The sequence below is a fragment of the Rhinopithecus bieti genome, unplaced genomic scaffold, assembly GCF_001698545.2.
Source record: "Rhinopithecus bieti isolate Rb0 unplaced genomic scaffold, ASM169854v2 scaffold_21726, whole genome shotgun sequence".
Lineage (NCBI taxonomy): Eukaryota > Metazoa > Chordata > Mammalia > Primates > Cercopithecidae > Rhinopithecus > Rhinopithecus bieti.
Genome location: NW_016811100.1, coordinates 2,048,604 through 2,066,949, shown reverse-complemented (window position 1 = coordinate 2,066,949; position 18,346 = coordinate 2,048,604). Strand labels below are relative to the sequence as shown.

The 18,346-nt window shown below is 35.8% G+C and overlaps 1 protein-coding gene and 1 long non-coding RNA gene across 3 annotated transcripts in view; both read right to left on the bottom strand.

The window, feature by feature from the left end:
* NKAIN3 (sodium/potassium transporting ATPase interacting 3) overlaps positions 1-18,346 on the bottom strand; it is a 751,259-nt gene that overhangs the window by 542,786 nt on the left and 190,127 nt on the right. The window lies entirely within an intron of this gene.
* LOC108543167 (uncharacterized) overlaps positions 12,179-18,346 on the bottom strand; it is a 50,924-nt gene continuing 44,756 nt past the window's right edge. Inside the window, exons 3-4 of the long non-coding RNA XR_001889504.1 lie at positions 15,898-16,199; positions 12,179-12,387 (exon numbers count right to left, since the gene is read on the bottom strand). This is a non-coding gene — a long non-coding RNA (uncharacterized LOC108543167). The remainder of the gene's footprint in view (positions 12,388-15,897; positions 16,200-18,346) is intronic.

Sequence of the window (18,346 nt, the reverse complement as noted above, 5' to 3'; positions counted from 1 at the left end):
GGCAACAAGAAAGTCAGCAACTTGGTGTGATGGCATTGCAGCAAAACATGATTTTAATGTGCTCACCCAGAAGACACATTGAGGAAAAGTGACATTTCTTTGAAGAATATACTATTAAACACAACTCTCCTTGCCCTTTCATGCATCAGGGTATGAGCTGGAAACTGCAGGACTGGTTAAGACTTTGTCATTGTCCTTTAACCCAGGTGCATATGACTCATCTGCACAGACATTTATTTTGGAACTTTCTCAGTTCAGTTGTTTGACATCTGAGTACTAAGTATCTACATATCACTATCTTAGAGACGAAAACACTGATCTTTAATGAAATTAAGGAAACATAAATCACATATTTTGGAGAAAAACTGGTCATTGGAAAGAAAGGTAGATACTACTGCATTAGTAATAGGTCATATAAAATAATTTTCGTATCTGTATTAAACTATTACTTGAGGAAAACTATTAACTTGTCTTGCTTTTCTAATTTCCTCTTTCCAAAACTTTCAATAATAATAATACATTATTAACTTGAATTTTCATTAAGGTTCTCTTCCAATTTATTTAAAGCTCCTGTTCTCACTGTGCTCTGAGATTCACCCAATCTAGAAACCCTGGAAATTACTTTGCTACCTTGTCTCTCAAAACTTTTTTTTTTTTTTTTTTTAGATGGACTCTGGCTCTGTTGCCCAGGCTGGAGTGCCGTGGTGCGTGATCTTGGCTCACTAAATCCTCTGCCTCATGGGTTCAAGAGATTCTCTTGTCTTTGCCTCCCAAGTAGTTGGGATTACAGGTGTTTGCCACCACTCCTGGCTAATTTTTATATTTTTAGTAGAAACAAGGTTTCACCATGTTGACGAGGCTGGTCTTGAACACCTGACCTCAAGTGATCCACCTGCCTCAGCCTCTCAAAGTGCTAGGATTATAGGCGTGAGCTACCGTACCCTAAAATGAGAGTATCTCTTACATTTGAATTAGTTTTATTTAAACAAGTAATTAGGCCGAGGGCAGGAACTGCTTCTTCTCCATCATGTCCAACACCTTCACATTGTTCTACTCAGGGCTGTCCAAGAATAAATGCTTACTGAAGGAAGGAGAAATTGGATGGTTTACTGAATGAAGAAATTAATATAGGAAAATGACTGTTGGTGTAGGTAGAGGTCAAAACACATATTGAAGTAATTTTGGCCACAGCCAAAGTCTGAATGGACAGGAAAATATTTTAAAATAGTAGGCATGTATGATTTTTTGTTGCAGATGTAATTAGTCCCTTGTTTTTTTTTTTTTCCTTCTTGAAAAGTTTGTTTATTCTGCAGTTGTTGTTGTGTTAGCATTCTTGTTTTATTTCAATGTTTCTTTGCTGATGATTAGCTTGCATTTATGTAGCCAGGATAATCAGGTTGAATCACATTTTGGGAAGGTTAAATTCTAGTAATTATACATTTGCGTCTTACAATTATAGTATAAATCTGATGATGTTATGTTACTTGCAATGTGTACAATAATGATAATTCAAGAAAGATGTAAACTTAGAATTCTGGATTCTATTAAGTTAAGCAATCTCTTTAATCTATAAAAATGTTTGAGCTTGAATATTTGAAAATAATAAACCTGTAAAGTGATACCTTACCATTTGAGAGTTGGAAATGCCATATTTAATCTGTCTTTAAAATGTTTTCCAAATAGGCAAAATGTCACTTAGGATACAGCATAAGAAAATTCCTTCTACATACTAAGCTCAGTACATTGAAATGCAATTCTATCTTCATCTATAAATAATATTCCCAGTTATTTTTGCAAATGAATTGTAAGTTTCATTATGAAATATCTCTATGTTGCATAATTCACAGGTATATCTTTCTTACAAAGTACAAATAATTGAGTGATACATTTAGTCATGTGAAATGTCAATAGTATCAAGAAAGATTCTACTTTTAACACTTTTCAGATTCAGGACTAAATAACTGGGAAGTTCAGTTGACAATAAACAACTATTTTGCCTTTCAAAAACTGTTATACTTCAGGATCTTTCTGACCCATCATGGGAGACTTTTCTTATATTATAAGATTTAAAATACCATTAGGATGTATCTGTTACTATCTTCAAATAGAACATTCTAACTAGCACTTAAGACAGATACTCTTTAGCACTACAGTTCTATCAGGCAATAAAATGTCACTGAACAAAAAGATGGCCCACATAGTAACTGATTTTTTAAATATTACTTTATGAATTAAATATTAGTGACTTCTTTTCTAATTTGCTTCTATGCAAATCCAAATATATACATTTAAGTATACTTACATGTAGGAAGATTACACATTAACAATTATTTGATGAAATATGCTGTTATCAGCAACAGGACCTCCCAAACTCAGGAGAGTTGTCAGATGGCACCAGCTTTCTGAGTTTTAATGTTAGAATACTTTCCAAATATTGCACCAACTTTTATTTATTGATTTTTAGAGAAAATTTATTTTGTTATATTTGTAGAGCTACAGGGAGTTTGCACAGACAGTAGGGAGAATTCCCACACACCCCTCCCCAGTTTCCTCCATTGTTAACATCTTAACAATATCAAGGTACATTTATCAAACTAAAGAAAGCAACAGTGGTACACTGTGATTCACTAAATAACTTTATGTGGATTTCACTAAGTTTCCTATGAAAGTCCTCTTTATGTCCTAGGAATATCCCCAGCTTCGTGTGTATCTGTGGTACAGTAGTCCCCCTCATCTGCAGTTTTTCTTTCTGTAGTTTCACTTTCCACAGTTTCAGTTACCTGTGGTCAGCTACAGTCTTTATTACAGTATTTTGATAGAGGCAATATTTATATAACTAATTACAGGATATTGTTAAAATTGTTATGCTTTATTTATTGTTAATCTTTTACTCTACCTAATTTATAATTTAAACTTTATCATAGATATACTATAGACATAATATAGAGTCTGGTGTTACATACAGTTTCAGGTAGCCACCGGGGGTTTTAGAACATATTTTCCATGGATGGGAGACTATGATATTTACAACAAATACACACAAAGCAGAAGAAAGATTGCATATAAAATGATAGCATTTAGGGACAAAGATTCAACTTTAGTGGCAAGAAGAATAAATAAATCACCAATAGTTGGTATAACTTTCCATGTTGTACACAGATTTAGATGCCACAGAATACAGTCTAAGGGCATGAGTTTTGATAACAAATTTGCATTCAACTGACCCTTGGTGCATTTTAGAATATGCCTGCTAGGTTCCATGACAAGACTTAAAAGGCACTGTTATAATATTATAGTGTAGAACATAATAGGGATCTTGTTTGTCTGCTAAGTAGCTGTGCATTCCAAGGTGAATTGAATTGATTTTCCACATTTTTTGAGGTAACATCAATATTAATTTCTAATAAGCATTCTACTGTGCCTAAAATAGATTCAAAATTTACTACAGTCTCTTTAAACCGAATTATAATGGACCAAACTTATTATTCGTTGCACATTTTGTTGATCCTGCTTATACAGAAACATTTATTAGCTCTGAGTGAAGTTGTAAAAATGGATTAAAATGCCAACCCTCCCTCTAAAGAACTTAAAAATCTAAAAGGAGAGACAAAAGGTCGAACAAATAAGTTCATAAAGATGGAAGATGAGAAATGCTATAACATTTGAACCTATAAAATGTGGTAGGAACTTTGAGAACACCAATAACTGGGAGGAAGCATTCTTTATGGAAATGACTGGAACATTTTGGGCATTCAGTAATAGGAGAGAAGTTCACTCATTCTATGAAGTGAAAGTGGACTGCAGCAAGGTTTGCAAAGCCCATATGTGAAGTGCAGATCCCTGAGAAGAGGCCGGTTGCTGCCTAGCTCCAGCCAGTTGCTCTCAGCCTGGTTCACTGTGTCAGATTTTCCTCAGACCCAGGAACCAGAAACACAGATTTTCATCTAAAAGTCTCTTCATTATTGAATATTGCCAGTAATCCTTTTTCTTTTGTAAAGATGTTGTACGGGTAAATATATATATGTCTCCTGGTCCAAGTTGCCTCATGGTTCCCAGATTGGGACCTCAGGCCACATATAGGCAAAACATGCCATCTAGGGAAAAGAATACAGGGATTATTGAGAGAATGTAAAAGCATAATTTGGCAGAGGTTTAATCTTCCTGCCAAGTAGGGTGGACAACAGGGACTTTGCCCAGAGTACTGACATTTTAAGATTTAAGCATTTAAATTAATGTAAAAAGTTCAGTGTCTGTCAACAAATAATTAGTTCAAGGATGAAGCTCCCACATTCCATGCATTGTTAATAGCAATGAACAATCGGTGCATTGTGAATTATATCATTGGTTTGACCTCAATACTGCTTGACCTTGCAAACAAATTGCTAGTGATCTTCATGCCTCTCTTCTTCCTCTCCTGCTCTCCGTCAGATTCTGAGTTGGTGGTCTTATGCCTAACTTCTTTGAAAAAATGGGAGCTTTAGAAAAGAAAGGATTTCCACATGTTTCCACCACTAAAACTGCCATCCCATCTGCGCCTGTGCCCATACACTCTGCCTCTCTTCTTTTACAATGAACCACCTGCCCACGCTCTTTGTCTGTGAGAAGCCATCTTTATTTTGCTGCATTCAAAATTCTCTCTTGGTCTTTGCTATTTGATAGTTTAATTATAATGTGTCCATTATAATTTTCTTTGAATTCCTCCTACTTGGAGTTCACTGAACTTCTTGGATGTGAAGATTAATGCTTTTAAGCAAATTTAGAAAATGTTCTCCATTATTTCCTCGATTATTCTTCTTACTTCTTTGTCTCTCTGTTCTCTTTTGGAAGATCACATTTATGAGTATGAGCAGCAAGGTCTGTTTGACAATGTCCCACAGACATCTGAAGCTCTCAGTTTTCTTCATACATTTTTATTTGTTACTCTCACTGAATAACCTCAATTGACCCATTTTCAAGTTGGCTGGCGATTCTTTCTTCTATTGGCTCAACTCTGACCTTGTGAATTTTTCTTTTAGGTTATTATACATTTCAATTTCAGAATTTCTATTTTTATAGTAATTTCTATCTCTTGATATTCTCTATTTGGCAAGATATCATTCTTACACTTTAGTTCTTTAGACAATATTTTCTTTAGTTATTTGAGCATATTTTAAATACCTAATTTAAAGTCATTGTCTAGTAAGTCCAACATCTAGGATTCCCTAGAAATAGTTGCTATTGATTGCTTTTTCCCCTTTGAATAGGCCACTCTTTTTTGTGCCTTTGAATGTCGTGGTATTTAAGAACTGGACATTTTAATCATGGTAATGTGGCAACTCTGGGAATGCACTTACAGTCTTACCCAGGGTTTGCAGTTATTTCTTGCTGCAATCATGTTTGTTTGATGACTATTCTGGAATAATTCTGTAAAGTACACATTCTTTGTTGTATGCGGCCACCAAAGTCTCTGCTTCGTTAGCTTATAGAGTAACTCAGTGGTCATCTATTCATTCCTAACCAATCTTCTGTCTTTGTTGAGGGACTCTATGTGTGTGTTGAGATATACTTTCAACAATCATCAAGGCATTTGCGACTCTGCATTAGACTCCACTTCCTGTTTCTGCAGAGTCTCAAGATTGACCAAAGGTGGGGGTTTAGGACCTCTCAGGTTTTCCCTGAGCAGGCACAGCCCTGGACAGGTACTCAGCCTTATACCTGTTTATGTCGTTCCAGGTACTCAAAAATATCTCAAAGCTTTTAAGCTCCTACGGACAATTCATTCCCAAGATTTTCCTTAAAAGCTTTCTGGTTATTCTACTGTTTGCCACAAGTGTTACCCATCCCTCCAGGCAGACATGAAATTAAAATACTTCCCTCTAACTGTTTTAACACACAATCCTCTGAGTCAAGGCTTTTCTCACTTAGTAGTTCTGAGTAATGTCAAGTACAGACTGTTGTGCAAGTGAGGTCTATTGAGCAAAAGAGGCAGGTCAAATACTAACGGTTCTGTGGGTGTGAGGATTTGGGTAAGCTCTAGCTCCATTCTTCCCTCTCTGATGCTTGCCAGGCTGCACTGAGAATGTGAGCTCTTCTTTATCAATACTACTGTAGATCTGGAGTACAGAGAATGGTACTCAAGTGAATTAAATACTACAAAGCTCATTGTTCTTACCAAGATTCAACTGTTTTTCTTGAATAAGGGCACCCTGATTTCTATAAGACTACTTAATTTCTAGACTTCTAAACAAGTTTATTCTCACCATTTTGCCAGTTTTCTTTACTTTCTTTTCCTTTCTTTTCTTTTCTTCCTTTTTTTTTTTTTTTTTTTTTTTTTTTTTTTTTTTGAGATGGAGTTTCACTGTTGTCACCCAGGCTGGAGTGCAATGGCGTGATCTCAGCTCACTGCAACTTCAGCTTCCCAGGTCCAAGTGATTCTCCTGCCTCAGCCTCCCAAGTAGCTGGGATTACAGGCACCTGCCACCACACCCGGCTAATTTTTGTATTTTTAGTAGAGACGGGTTTTTGCCATGTTAGCCAGGCTGGTCTCGAACTCCTGACCTCAGATGATCCACCTGTCTCAGCCTCCCAGAGTGCTGGGATTACAGGCGTGAGCCACTGCACCTGGCTGCCAGTTTTCTTATTGCTTTGATGGAGGAGAGAATTTTCAGAGGCCCTTACTCCACCATTTCGCTGGTGTCTCACCACATGCTCTTAACCATTCTATTATAAGAGCCTCCTAAATGGTCTGTTTTGAATTGTACCACATTACAGTCTATTCTCACAATAGCATGTAAAGTCACATCATGTTACTTCCCTTGTTCACAATCCTTCAGTGACTTCACATCTCAGTCAAAGGAAACACATGGCTAAGTTCTTAGCATGGCCTGAAAGTCCCACATGGTATTTTTCTCCACCTCCCTCTCTGGACTCATTTCTTACTGTATTCTCTCTGTTTACTGTTTACTCCCCTTCAGCACCCTGGCCTGCTTGCTCTGAGCACACTTTATCTTTGTATATTGCTGGAATGCTTTCTTCTCAGATCTATGTATTGCATACTCCATTTTCCCATTAAATTTCTGATCATATATCAATTTATCATAGAAACTTTTCTGGACCTTATCTAAAGTAATATTTCCCTTACCAAGTCACTCTGTACTCTGCTTTGTTTTCCTTCATTGCATTTATCATCCCTTGACATTACATATTTTTTATTGTTTGGCTTCTTCTACCAAAATATAAACTGCATAAAAGGAAGCATGTTCACTGCTACATCCACAGTGCTTAGAATAGAGCCTAGAAAGTAGTAGGCACTCCATGGATAGGTACTGAGATGTGATAAATGTCTGTAGGGGAGTAGCGATCATTGTTCACTTGGCCTAGTAAACAATGATCATCCTTATCTAAAGCCTCTGCTGAAATTTCAGCAGCCCTGACAGGGCTGATAGGCTTTAATTATCATAAGCACTCCCTGCTGCTCAGCTGACCCAGACTTCTGGGAATGTCCTAGATCTCTGAAGCCACAGTCAATCAAAGTTGCCAAGCCGGGCTGAATTTCCACTCCAAGTATCAGCTGAGGTCCTGATCTAAACTGGAAGCCTGGGCTAGATCAGGTCAAGATATCTCATGACCAAGCACTGCTGAGGACAGAGGCCTGCCAGTCTAGGGTCCAACAGCCCAAACTTGCTAGGCTTTTTTTTTTTTTTTCTCTGAGAACACACCCATAAAGAAACTCTACCTTTTTCTCCTGTCACAAGGGCATAAAATCTAATCTTTCATCCTATCAGTCATGATGTTTGAATGTTTACTGCTACAGAGAGTCTGAAAATCTCACAGGAAAGATAAAGAATTCTAAAGACTTTCAATTTTACTTGTATTGACCTGTTTCAAAATAGACTTTGCCCCTACAGCCCAGAAGGGGCACCTTGGACCAATCACCCACATATGTCCTTTCCTTCTCTCAATACCTTCTGCAGAGGGGCCATGAATTCTGATGATAAACTTTAGATATTGAGAGGTTATCTCATATATAACAGACAATCATTAAATGTTTCTTGAGTTTTGATGAAGGTTTTCCAGTCCTTATTTGTTGAGTGGGTGGACAACGTTTTAAGAACATAAGAAAGACCTTTCATTTGACAAATGCATTTTGTTCTACAAAGGCAAACTTTCAGAAAAGTGTTTCCTCAGCTGTTTTTTTCTAATCAAGATGACTGGTAGGACATGCATTCTTCCAGGCCTTCACAGTGACAGATGACTCAAGGTCTGGTACTAAATTACCAACAACCTTTATTCACTGTTGTCACAGGGTTGGGTCTATCACCTCCAAACCCAAACACACATTACTCTCCAGTCTGGTTCTCATGGACAAATAGGTTTTGATGTGATTTTATTCTTAAAATGCCTTACCCCTTTCTTGTAAACATTATCCACTTAACATGATTATTTACACATGGTCCATCTTATATAACTTTTTTTTTTTAATAGCTTTCCTTACTCCTTAGGTTTGGCAAATAAATTTTTGTAGAGATGGCTCTGGGAGTAAGCAATGAAGTCATAGGGCTGATATTTAAGACCAGACCTATTTCAGAAGCAGCAGCATCAACTAAGCAGCTGGGGAACACAGAGAGATTAATCTTGACAGAGTTAGACATGCAGATACTTAGAAAGGTGATGATATGTTTTGAGCTATCTACTATGATGCTGTTATTTTTGTTTCATGTAAAACTGTAGCATTTGAAGACCAGACAAAGCTGGATTATACACTAACCAGTCCCCTCGAGGGCCTACCTATGCATAGAATCCAAATAAAAGAGACAGAAAATCAGTAAGTAATCAATAGTGAGACAATTACAGTGTAGTAGCTTAAGTAATCTTGACCACATGCCTGTTTTATCCACCTGAAAAAGACTTAAATAAGTTCCCCCTGAATAAAAAATTAAGTACAAGCAGATGTTAATGTCTGTGGTAAGAAAAGCAATTTATAATATATGGCAAACCCAAGTTATTTTGATTATCCACATATGCCTAATTTAATACACTAAAAATATAATAGGAATTATTTGTATAAATTTAAATCAATGGTAAACTGTACTTAAATCACACTTTTATTCAAATTTTTTTAATCAATCGCTATTTGCCTAGGAAAAAGAACTCACAGCTAGAAAAATGAGAAAATGGATTTTCAAATGAAATTAGGAAGCATCTTTAAAAGACAAAAAATAAGATTTACAGGCAGCAAGTGGAAATCATCATGTGCTTAATTATATCAAAGTTACACAGTCATAGTTGGAGAGGACTTCAAAGGCAGCATGCTTACCCTCCAACAGATGAAAGAATTTATTCTATCACCCACCACTGCAATGATTATCTCATCTCTATGTGAACACTACTGGTGGCAGAGAGCTTGATACTTTGCAAGGTTTTTGCTCATGTGTGGACACTCTATTAAGTTCTCTTGAACCAAAACACTTACCAGTAGCTTTAACCCAGTAACAGATCTTTATATTTCCCCCTGGAATAACATAAAATGAAAAAATCCCTCTTCCATTCATGGTCCTTTCAAATACTTGAAGATGACGTTTATATCCTCCTCTGAGGCAGTCCTTTCTCCACAAACAGCCCCTATTCAGCCACTTCCTGTGTACACAATTTCCCAAACTGTCATTATTTTAGTTTCCATCTTTATTCATTTAATAAATATTACTTAAGCACCTACTACATGCCAGGCACTGGAGATATGCAGATGAATAGAAAAACACATTACTTTCATTCATGGAGATTAAAGTCTGCTAAGAAAGGTAAACACTTTAAGCATGATAATTTAAAATGAGATGAATGGTACAGAGAGAAAGGTCATGAGCACTTTTCAATTACATTCTTATAAAGTAGTGCCTAGAACTGTATGCAAAACTCCAGGAATCGTTCTTACGAAGGCTGGGTGCATTAGGATTATTTATGACCTGATCTAATCCATGATTTTTAAAATTTCGCTAAGATTGCAATAACTCCAAAATCACATCACAGAGTGGGAAATATTTATACTAAGGTTGAGATAAGTGGAAACTTGTATATTCCGTTCACAGCAACAGCTGGGTCCTATATCTACCTCTTGCTGTCCCAGGTGAAAGTACAAACTGTGTTGGGGAAAACGCCAAGGCAAACCTAAGATTCAATGACTGAATGCTGACTTCAGATACATATCAGGAAAAGGGCCCTCTCCGAGATCAAGAAAGGTTTCCATTTCTTAAGACTTCTAGTACTGTAGTTCCTACTTATCCACAGTTTTGCTTTCTGGGGTTTTAGTTACTCGTGGTCAACTGTGATCCAAAAATATTAAATGAAAAGTTCCAGAAATAAACAATTCATCAGTTTTAAATTGTGTGCTGTTCTGAGCAGCATGATGAACTTTTGTGCCATCTAGCTTTGTGTCAACCAGAGAGATGAATCATCCTTTTGTCCAGTATATTTAATCTGCACAGACTACTTATCCATTTGCCACATAGTAGCCATCTCTGTTATCCCGTAGAAAAAATATAGTGTATATAGGGTTGAGTACTATTTGTGGTTTCATGCATCCACTGTGAAAGAACATATCCCCAAAGATAAGGGGATTACTGTATATTCAAACAATGAAGGAAAGACAAAATGAAATCTCCCAGTTAATTTATTTGAGGCTAATAAGCTTGCAATTTTATTTTTGTTTGTGTGCTAGTTATTCTTTTCAATGGAAGGACACTTTGATATTTTATTGAACATTTTCAAACATAGTTCACTGTGAGGTTGAATCTACTTTCATTGTAGATTCAGGGGGTACAAGTGCAAATGTGTTACATGCGTATATTGCATAATGCTGAGGTTTGGGGTATAATTGATCCCATCACCCCGGTAGAGAACATAGTACTCAGTTAGTGTTTCATCCCATGCCCTCCTCCCTTCCTCTCTTCCACCTCTTGTAGTCCCCAGTGTCTATCATTGCCATCTTTATCTCCATAAGTACACAATTTTAGCTCCCACTTATAAATGAGAACATGCAGTATTTGGTTTTCTGTTCCTGTGTTAATTTACTTAGGGTAATGTCCTCCAGCTGTATCCATATTGCTGCAAAGGACATGCTTTTGTTCTTTTTGATGACTGCATAGTATTCCATGGAGTATATGAACCACACTTTCTTTATCCAATCCACCACTGATGTGTATCTCAGTTGATTCCATGTGAATAGTGCTTTGACAAATATGAATGCGAGTGTATTTTTGGTAGAACAGAGCTAGTAATCAGTGTAAAGATTAAATCAATGTAAAGATTACTTAATGTAAGATCATATTCCCTAGGGACATCCCCCAGAATTTCCTTTACCTCTTCTCTAACTTCATCCAACTAAGACACAGGACTCATCTTTCTGTGTGTTCTTTTGCTGTATTTTCCTGAGCATGAAGAATTAGCCAATGGTGTATCTCAAGACATGAGAGGAGCCTCAGGATTCCACCTAAGTTGGTATGTGCCAATTTCAATTGAATTGTATCACAATGATGTTCAGCAAACCCAGATCACTGTACAAGGCTCTTTCAGGACAGAAAAAGTTGGACAAACTGTTGCTGCTGACCTCAAATTCTTTTTTCATTCTAATTCAACATCTCAGTTGTATATTTTCATGGAATTTGTTATATTTTATTCAATAGTATTTGACTGTTTTTCCCTCTTAGTATATCTGTGTTTATACATAAAAAAAAAATCGAAAAGAAAGATTTCAATACAATATGAGAAAGCTCATGGTTTGTTCTCTTTAATCATTACACTTAATATTCAATGTCAGGAATGCTGAATTGCTGTGTTACTCATGATTCTAGATATAATGATGCTGAGAAAGTGGAAGTGTTTTAATTAAGTTGCAGAAAGTCTTCACTAATTCATGTGGGCATGAATGACTGTTCAATTTATAGTTTTTACCCCACTGTGTAGTTGGTAATAAAAAATAGTAGGGCAGGAGTTGTGAATTTCACTCAATCTTTGTGAAAACCGTAAGACAGTATAATACAAGCTTGTCCAATCCAACCCATGGCCCACAGACTCCATGTAACCCAGGACAATGTTGAATGTGACCCAACACAAATTCAAAAACTTTCTTAAAACATTATGAGATTTTCGGATTTTTTTCTTTTTCTTTATTTTTTGTTTCTTTTTTTGCACATCAGCTATCGTTAGTGTTGGTGTATTTTATGTACGGCTCAAGACAATTCTTCCATTGTGGCCCATGGAAGCTGAAAGATTGGACATTTTTGGTTTAATATGTAAATTGAAGTAGCATATTGTTATGGAGTGAAGTCCACAACACCGGATTTCAGTGCGGTTTGGTACCTATCGGCTAAGCGACTCTGAGCAAGTCATGCCATATCTGAACCTCAGTTTCTCCATCTACAAAATAAAGGTAGAGATTAGATAATCTATGAAGTCTTAATTTCTAAATGTTTATAATTAAGTTTTAGAAAATTCTTTGGAGTAGTTTCTTTTTTTATTATTATGATTATACTTTAAGTTCTAGGGTACATGTGCGTAACGTGCAGTTTTCTTACATATGTATACTTGTGCCATGTTGGTGTGCTGCACCCATCAACTCGTCAGCACCCATCAACCAGTCATTTACATCAGGTATAACTCCCGGTGCAATCCCTCCCCCCTCCCCCCTCCCCATAATAGGCCCCGGTGTGTGATGTTCCCCTTCCCGAGTCCAAGTGATTTCATTGTTTATTTCCCACCTATGAGTGAGAACATGTGGTGTTTGGTTTTCTGTGCTTGCGATAGTTTGCTGAGAATGATGGTTTCCAGCTGCATCCATGTCCCTACAAAGGACACGAACTCATCCTTTTTTATGGCTGCATAGTATTCCATGGTGTATATGTGCCACATTTTCTTAATCCGGTCTGTCACTAATGGACATTTGGGTTGATTCCAAGTCTTTGCTATTATGAATAGTGCCGCAATGAACATGAGTAGTTTCAATAGGAATGATACCAGTTCTTCCTTATACAAGGAAAGTGGAATTCAGCTATGCATCTGTCCGATCCTGCTTTTTTTTTCTGGTTAGTAGGCTTTTTAATATTTATTCCATTTCAGAACTTGTTATTTGTCTGTTCAGAGATTCAGTCTCTTCTTGGTTGAATATTGGGAAGTTACATGTTTCCAGAAATTTATCAATTTCTTCTATGTTTTCTAGCTTATGTGCATATTGGTGTTCATAACAGTCTCTGAGGGTTTTCTGTATTTCTGTGGGGTCAGTGGTAATGCCCCGTTTGTCATTTCTGATTGTGTTTATTTAAATGTTCTCTTTTTTTCTTTATTAGCCTAGCTAGTGGTCTACCTATCTTATTAATTCTTCCAAAGAACCAGCTCATGGATTCACTGATCTTTTTTATGGATTTTCATGCCTCAAGTTCCTTCATTTCAGTTCTGATTTTGATTATTTTCTGGTCTTTTGTTAGACTTGGGGCTGGTTTGCTCTTGTTTATCTAGTTCCTCTAATTGTGATGTTAGGTTAATTTGAGATCTTTCTAACTTTTTGATGTGGATGTTTAGTGGTATAAACTCCCCACTCAACACTGCTTTGGCTATGTCGCAGATATTTTGATATGTTGTATCTTGCTCTCATGTTAGCTTCAAATAATTTATTGATTTCTGCCTTAATTACATTGTCTACCCAGAAGTCACTCAGGAGCAGGTTGATACTTTCTTTAAAAAATTAACATGCGGATTGAATTTTAGTGTATGGTACCTCAAAAAATGTATGATATTAAATTTTTTGTTAGTCAAATAGGCAAGTGGAACTAAAGGTTTACATACATCTTGTTTTATAGTTGTTTAATTTATTTTAAAGAAAACTTAAAATAATAAGACTATAAATAAAACAAATACATAAGTGATATTTATTGTTTGTAAATATTTCATTTTCTATAACTCAATGTAGGTATTTGTGAGAATTTCTTTTTTCTGATTTACCCAAACTTAATTTGGGTCTACCTTATCAAGAATCCATTATTCTGAGTGATGTACACTTCTAAAAGACACCCTCTTAGACTGCCAAATACTAATGAAAGTCAACAGTTTTCAGAAATATAGATTTTTTACTTTTGGAGTACTCCACTTAGCATAAGAAATTTTCTAAAATATTTAAGTGACTTTTCAAAAAAATGTATTTTGAAACCAGTATAATACTTCAAAAATAAGCCACTTTCGATAAAAAATACACCACTTTCAATAAGGAATTAAGAAATCAAGAGTAATAATAAGGTATAAATTACAAAATGATTAGGAATCAAGACTGTTTTATTGTGTTTTTCCTCAAAATATATTTTTATAAGTTTCCTTTCTGAACTCTTTCTCATAATTACTGTGTTCCAGAGAACACCTTCAATATTTAAACCTCATATTGGAAATGACTTTTGCTCAAGCCACCACAAAATAAAATTAATTCTATTTGTTTGTTTGTTTGTTTGTTTATTTACTTTTGAGACAGAGTCTCACCCTGTTGCCCAGGCTGGAGTGCAGTGGCACAATCTCGGCTCACTGCAAATTCCGCCTCCCAGATTCAAGCAATTCTCCTGCCTCAGCCTCCCAAGTAGCTGGGATTACAGGTGCGTGCCACCATGCCCACCTAATTTTTGTATTTTTAATAGAGACGGGGTTTCGCCATGTTGGACAGGCTGGCCTCAAACTCCTGACCTCGGGTGATCCACCCACTTCAGCCTCCCAAATTGTTGGGATTACAGGTATGAGTTACCGCACCTGGCCAGTAAATTCTATTTTTAAACAGACTGCATTGTTCTACTGGGTTCATGACATTGTAATGTTCAAACATTTACAACTACCTATTGAGATATCCTGGAAAATAAATAAAGCAACAAACAGTCTATGTATAAAGGTCATGTTCTGAAAGCAGCTGTGGAATCTTTCATGTATGGTTCCTTTTGTTTTTCTGATCTCAGACATATTTTTGCCTAATAAATAAGAGGTCATTTCTGAAGATTTCTAGGTTCTTCCAGCTTTAATATTTTATGAATCTGAATATTTTACAATTGTGTTTAGAGTAGTTTTCCATCACGATCTCCATAAAGTATGTAAATCAAGAAAACTCTTTGATAATTAGGAGACTAATCAAAAAATTATAAAAGCCTCAAGATACTTGACTGTGAATGATTTTAAGTAATCTATTTCAAGCATTTGAAACATTTAGGTCTTAGGCTTCTACAAAATGTTTTAATGCTAGCTTTTTAGCATAGATCCTACCATTACAGGCCCACCAAAAAGCATGAGTTTGGAAAGAGATTGCTCAGGTGGTGCTTATACATTCTCCTGATTTATGTACCTTATGAAGATGGTGCCAAAGATTATAAAAACTCATCTAGATTACTATCATTATCTGACAATGATGTTTGACAAAAAGGCTATCTGAATTCACAGACGTTGCAGTACCTAAGAGAGAAAGATGATTCAATGAAGAGAAGAGGAGAGGACAGGACAGGAGAGGAGGGGACCGGGAGGGGAGGGAAGGGGAGGACAGCGGAGGGGAAGGGAGGGTAGGACGGGGAGGGGAAGGAAGGGGAGGGAAGGGAAGGGAAGGGAAAGCGATTCAATGATGAGCACTTGCTTTTTGGTTAATTGTATTTTATAAGAATATATTGCTTTAAAATTACTATAACCATAGTCATGAGTGATAGCTGCCTATTCTCCAAAGAAATGTGATCCAAACTGATATAATAAAAAAGATAATTATAGTTCTATTCAATATTTTTAAAATTAATATTAAAACATAATTAATCTGCTCTACATTGCATAAGTACTACCTGTATGACCTTTTGGGAAAAAACACTCTACCTCTCAATGCACACTGTATCTGTTTCTCACTTACAAAGTGGATTCGCCATGTCTTACCTTCCTCTTTCACAAGCTCATAGTGAAGTGTGTTCAAAATATATCACACCACAATAACATAAGACATTCTTTCAAGATGCTTTTTTTATGAATTTGATCATTTTTCCTTCTGCAGTGATCCAACTTCCACATTCTGATCCTGAGCTATGGTGTAGATTACATGAGAATCTCAGACCACATAGCAGCGATTAGGAGCCATAATTCTGGAGCTACACTGCCTGGGCTTCATCTGTTGATTCTGCAGTCAACTTGCTGTGTGATTTCAAGAGGCCAGTGAAGTTTTCTGAGCCTCTGTTCTTCATCTGTAGAGTGAACATAACAACACTCCCTCACTGAGTTGTTTTAAAGACAAAATGAGTCATGATTTAAAGTGGATAAAGCAGTGCCTGGCACATAGCAATTACATAATTATCATTATCATCATATTGGATTAAGTGGCATTTGCTCTGGGTAAGCAGATCTGAGGCAACTATTCACCTGTTGAATTTTAGCAGGTTTGAAGTGTAATTAGAGGTGAAATTCCAGTACTTGTTTTCCCAACTCTTCTGGGTTTGAGAAAACCATATTTTTTTTAATCTCTCCTACATTTCCATCTTACCCATCCTTTAACAAGGAATCCTATTCTCACTCCATATTAATAAACATTTTTTTCAACAATGTAAATGTTAATAAAAATAAAAAATAACTAGCTACATGCTTTAAATGTTGGAGATTAGGCTTCAGTTTAATCCAGACATCCTTGTCAAACATCATTTTCACATAATTTTAGTAAATCTAGATGGATTTTGTTTTTTTCCTGTGCTCTTGTCAATATCCTTATGTATGTTTTTAGCAAATGGTGAAGACAAGTTGTAACTTTCTTTAGCTTACTTAATCATAATAGCAGAAAATATTTTTGTTCAAACTAAAGACTGCAATACTATTGATAAAACCAATATGCCTTGATCATTATTTTGCTTCCTCTTGTGGTTCCAGTTTCAGACATTATGCATACATGTTTACCTTCTCACTAAGATTCTCTACAACCAAAGCTATTTATAACCATGGCTGACTGATCACAATCCCAGGAATGAAGGACCGTATGTGGTAGCTTGTTTTCTGGCCCATGCCAAAGTGTAATGCATCAAATTCCAATAAACACAATGTATTCTGATGACTCAACGAGACAAAAACTCATCAAGAAGTAAAGGGGAAAATACACTTATGGATTCTTCTTTTCTAAATCGTAAACATACCTTTCAGTATTTTAAAACTTAAAACTGATTCATTCTGAAAATTACACCTGTATCAATCAGGTACACATGAACCAAAGACTTTAAAAAAAGAAAAGAAATAAAACTTAAAGTACATTCCAAAGTTTATTGTTAGTTTTATGATAGAACTCAATGAAATGTAAAGAAGAAACAATTATATGTATATTTAGCTATATTTTTCCTAAAAGCCAGCATGGTGACATATATATGAAAAGCATAATTTTGACAGTCCTGAGTGTTTCATGCACTTTACTTATTTTATGCTTTCACCATTTGTTAATGTTTCCAGTCTAATATAGATATAGAATGGAATACAGTAGGTGGATGGACCAGGAAGTTAGACACAGATTTAATAGATTACACATAAAGTAAGCTTAGCTACCAAACAGGCTTCTTTTCATTCACTTAGAATCTCCAGAAATCGTGGAATTTCCATGATTCCACAGTGTGCAATCATAGAAAATATTGGAAACCATAATTTTTAAAACACTGCTTCTAAAGGCCAGTTATTTTTCACTTCAAAGAAGCTGTCTTAATACTACATTAAAAAAGGGATTTTGAGATTTCTGGTGCATTTTGAACACTTAGTGTTTCTTTCAGAGATCACATTACACACTTTTTCTCATAGTAAACCTTTGAGTTAGCAAGTATAAGCCCTACAAAAAAAGAAAGGCAAACAACATAGCTTGGGAATCCTAAAATAACATTTTCTCCTTTAATAGACATTGAATAAGACAATATAACCTCAAATTAAGAACTGTGTTCTCATTAGTAATACCACCAAAGAGGGGAAGAAAACTGGGAAGCCTGATTAAAATGGTGCTTAAGAATTTTCTGCATTTAAAAAATCCACACAACATCATATGCTTTATAACTTTAAAAATTGATCTAGACTTAAGTTCAATGACTCTTTATAAAAAGCTCAGAATTCCTTCTAACAATAGCCTTCCACGTCTTCCATTATTGATTAGCAGAGTTGCCTCTTCTAGGTCTGCTATCTTTCTGCCAGTTTTTCTAATGAGTTTGTTTCAAAAATACCCTCTAGAATACCTGATGTTAACAGAATAAAGTAAACTGTGAGACTACATGTATTGTGCAATCTCAATTATGTTAAAAAGAGAGATCCAAACAGCTAGAAAGCATTCTCTGAAAGGCAGTTGATTTTTCTTTTTTTCTTTTTTTTTGGGGGGGGGGGG